Consider the following 4,699-nt stretch of genomic DNA (forward strand, 5'->3'; position numbering starts at 1 on the left):
CACAGAGTTATATTTTTGAGTTTTAGTTCTTATTATTTCTAAGGATAGTGCTATATTGTTGTTCTTTTCTTATTTTCGAGTTTGATTAATTTTTTGTTTTTCTTTTCTTTTTTTCTTTTCTGGGAGGAGTATTTTTAAGGAGAGTTTATTGTATTGTATTGTATTGTATTGTGTTTTGTTGTGTTGTGTTTTGTGTTTTGTATTGCTTTTATTCCAGATTGGACGAGGAGGTCGATGGCGAATATGATGGGTGAAACAGGCGGTGAGTGCTTTAGGTTTTTCGTTTGTTTATGGGATGTAGGGGAGAGTGGGGTGATTTGTGCCAGGGGGGAAGTAGTTCCACCCAGTACCGTCGCAAGGGCTGTGCCAAGCGTGCGACCGCACAGGGCCTCGCGCAAAAGTAAAGACGACAGCTGACTTGATGATGTAAAGCCAATAGTTAAAGTTCATGTTTTTGTCCTTCAAAATACTATAATAGTTTTAAAAAAACATAGCCTAAAGTGTGTATGGTGATGCTTTATTATTCTGCTTGTTAAAAATGTATTATGCAGTAACTTGCAATAGCCCATTTCTCTGTGCGTGTGACGGTGATTCATGCGCATACATGTCAGTCAGGGGGCATCGCACGTCAAGTTCATAGAGCTTTATTCCCAGTCCATTCAAATTTCAGATTTTTGGCCGCCTCTGACATGGGTCAAACCATAGATATTACCTACGAAGTTCAAGTAAATACGCTAGAAATGTGCGCTCATTCAAGCATGTGCATTTATTGCATGGATGGAGAAAGCACAGACGCTTGCATTTCATCTGACGGTATGCACAAAAGGTTTTTTATTTAACACTATTAAAGTTAAATAATCATAACCTAACTATTACTCACCTGTCGGAGCATCAGTGAGAGCAATGGATCCGCAGAATGGGTAACTTAAAGCCTCTATCTCGAGACGTTTTAAACGTTTTTTAAATCCGAAAACTGCAAAAAGCAACGAAATTGTCAGACATCCATTTTGTTCATTTTCACAGAGGAAATACTGAAAAACAGCGCTGGTCCTCTCAATACTGTCTGTTTATAATTGTACCGACTGAGAAATGGCTTCTGATGATTCAGTGAGAGAGCAGTCCAAACTAATTCAAGTGCATTCTGGGCGTTTTGCAAACGCATTTGACCCCTTCATAATTTAGAACATATTTTTAGCGTAAAAATGTGCGCACTGCCCAGTTCAGTTACACGGTTTAACTTCTTGAACCTGCTGTTAAACTGAATATACGATTTTTTTTTCTTAAATATCCACATAAACAACAAATTGTTCGTCACTATAGCAACAGAGTAGACCCCAGTTAAAAGGCTATACCCCCGGGCCTGGCACATCACGTTCGCACAGGGCCTCGCACCCCCCTTGCGATGGGCCTGCTTCCACCCATTTGTTTCTGGAAAACCATAGAAGGAATTGGTCATGTGACCACATAATTTTGAAAAGCCATCAATTTTACTCATCCTCTAAAGAAGGGAGACATGTGGCATGAGAGGTTAGCACATTTTAGCCCAAAAAACGGTATTTTTTCCCTCTCAAAGTAAAATTTCTCTGATCACGTTTTTTTGATTGTAGCGTCTGAACAATTATAGACAAGTTTGAAAACATTTCACACATGTTTTAGTGCTTTAGCAGGCTACACAATGAGTCTATACAGTTAACATGATGTTAGCTCTTAACTGCTGGATCATGCTAGTTTTTACAAACTTGTGAGTCTGGGGTGATTTGTGCCAAAGTTGAAAGAAGTCTGTGGATGGAAAGTCCATCTTTACATTGAAAGAAAACGATGAAGGAGTCATCCCTAGAGGTGCTCAAGAAACCTTACCCATACCCCAAAAACTTGGTGGTACAGCCAGAAGAGAGCAGAAGTTTATATTCCCCTGCAGCATTGACAAGTGGGATGTTAAGTAGTAAGGCCAGATCCAGACCACCTAGATCTACATACCCACAGGGGATAATCTGGAGAAGTGAGGAGATGGGCATGCCTCATCAGTGTTTGACTCACCTGCCATTTGTTTCATTTAGCTAACACTGATTTCAGTTTTGTTAATAAAGAGAAATTTACTCACAATAGGATGTTTAGAAATGAGCCTCACTTTATTCTTATATGTTACATATTTGACAGGCAGCTTTCTATGTGTGCCAACAGGCATTTATTGCCAAAGCCTTTTTGGCTGAAATGATTCACAAATATCAAATATATTGTGTATTGAAGTTTTTTGTCTTTTCCCAAAAACTACAAAATATGACTTATTCCAACAGTTTAATAGGGTGACAATATCTAAATAAACCTTAAATTAGTAATTTTGTATTGAATTTGTCTTGCTTTCATATAGCATTACAGTTCATAACATTAAAATGTTCTGTTTTACTTCAGAAATCACTGGCACAATTTACCCCAACGTATTCTCCCCAAAGGCACAACTTACCCCTCACCAGGGGCAAGTTGTGCCACGAGACCACTTTTTTCCCCAAAAGCTATATTTCTGAAACAATTTATTTCAGATCCAAAGTTATTGTTCTCAGGGATGCACCACATCCTGAAATATATGTACGTTCTTAAGTTGAAGACATTACTGTCATGGCCTCACTTTAAAGTCACTTTGAGTAAAAACTGGCACAACTCACCCCACTCTCCCCTAATGTTACTGAAAAATTCCAGCCTCAGGCCGCTCCAGATCCAGGAGAGCCACTTTCTCTCAGATGGCTGGTCAGGAGGTTTGGAGACGCGGTTTTGAGGACCGGACCCAGACACAGATCCCGGAGCTTCTACACATTTAGCACTTCTGTCTTCTGAGTTTTGTGTTTCTGTGTCCACAGGTCAGACTGACAGGAAGAGGGAGTGGCAGAGCGGCAGCCGGCTGAGCCAGGACGATGGACGTCCGTCCACTCCATCTAAACTCCTTCGCAGAGGTCAGAATAGGCTTTTATTGAAGAAGTTATGGCTCAGTTAACAAATAATGTGTCTTTGAAAATAGAAAGTTGGAAAAAAAAAATAAAGTAACAATTTGATTATTAATATGTCCAAATCATCTTTGTCCCTCTCTGACAATATAGTGAGGTGGTTCTGTAGCGAGTCGTTGAGCCTCAGCAGCCGAGGCTCGTACATCGTCGATTGGAAGTGGAGTGGCCATAGATCGGATAGCCTAAGCGAACAGGGCAGTTGCAGCCACTGTAGTTTGTCCTGGTCCGACAGCCCCGAAGAGTGGATGTGGCCTCTGCTGCCAGGTCAAGTTCCCGTCGAGCCAACGGAGACTTCAAATGGCCTTTCACCAGTGAACAAGAGCTCAACAGGTGAGACTGAAATAAAGCTGGGCGGTGTAAAGTGTACAGATGGAGATTTTGCTATTTCATGCGTAAGACAGTCACAGTACAGGCACATTTATTTATTTTTTCTGGATTTAACAGTAAAATGTAAGGTATGTCATTATATCATTGCCTATTTCGACGTCAAAGATGTTTCTAATAATTCAGTTTTGTTTTCTTCATTTCAGAAAAACCTGCAGAATGTAAGAAGAGGAAAGGAGATCGTTCTTTCTTCAGGAACGTGTGTCAGGCTATGAGGCGCTCGCTCCTCTGCTGTTGTCTCAGTGCTGAGGATGTTGTGGAGCCGTTTGTTCCTCCAGCGGATCTGGAGCCAGAACCCGATCCTGGTCCATCATCACCTGATCCAGATCACTCCGGCGTCAAGCCAAGTAAGGGTCAGTCCACAGACATTATTTCTCCAACATTGTTTTAAACAGTATTATTATTGTCTTGTTTGCACTGTTATTTTTAATATAAAACAAAGGATCCAGCAAGCTCATATATTTCTCATATTTTGTTTTTCAGACTCCTTTGAGACTCTCTATACCGTGGGAGAGATGATTGGATCCGGAGGATTCGGAAGAGTGTTCAAGGGAACACGGAAACTTGATGGCAAAAAGGTAAAGCAATTTTGCTGAATTGTACAAACAGGCGTTTGAACACTGTTACAGTTATTGAACATTGTTTTTTTTTGTGGGTTTTTTTGCAGATTGCCATCAAGCAGATGCGCAAGATCAACAACGATCGTTATCTTGATATTGTAAGTTGGTCAAAAGTTAAATGTGTATTTGTTGTTTAAGTGCTGATTACTGTAGTCAATACTCCTGGAGGAAGCATTAGGTGTAAATGTAATAGATCAGTAAACCTGGAAAGGCTCTGATGATCGTATCTATAAAGATCAAAGAAAAGTACATTTAAAAATGATATGTTTTCTTCAGATTTTGACCCAGCTAACCTTCTGTCTACTACTTTTCTCTAGCCCGGGCATCCCACACCTCTCGTAACAGAAGTGGCGCTGCTGCTCATGATGAGGCAAGAACCCACAAGCCCCTACGTCATCCGACTGTACGACTGGTTTGAACATCCTCGGACATTCGACCTCATAATGGAGTTCCCTGAACCCTGCGAGAACTTGCTCCACTTCATCCTTCGTGATCCTCCACTGGATGAAACCACAGCTCGGGTCATCATGAGACAGGCTGTGCTGGCAGTGCAACACTGCATCGAGCATGGCGTTTTTCATAATGACGTTCATCCACAGAATTTCCTGGTGAAGACAAACACGCTAGAGCTCAAGCTGATAGACTTCGGCTGCGGTCAGCTACTTAGTGACGATGGCTACAAGAGCAACATATACTGTG

At 41.1% G+C, this 4,699-nt stretch overlaps 1 long non-coding RNA gene across 1 annotated transcript; it reads left to right on the forward strand.

The window, feature by feature from the left end:
* The first annotated feature begins 3,656 nt into the window (after positions 1 to 3,656).
* On the forward strand, positions 3,657 to 4,407 carry LOC307142986. The gene is made up of 4 exons (XR_013818547.1): positions 3,657 to 3,727; positions 3,864 to 3,958; positions 4,048 to 4,098; positions 4,318 to 4,407. It is a non-coding gene; the product is annotated as an uncharacterized lncRNA (long non-coding RNA).
* The last annotated feature ends 292 nt before the right edge of the window (positions 4,408 to 4,699 follow it).

This window comes from Gobio gobio (genome assembly GCF_949357685.1).
Source record: "Gobio gobio genome assembly, chromosome: 19".
NCBI lineage: Eukaryota > Metazoa > Chordata > Actinopteri > Cypriniformes > Gobionidae > Gobio > Gobio gobio.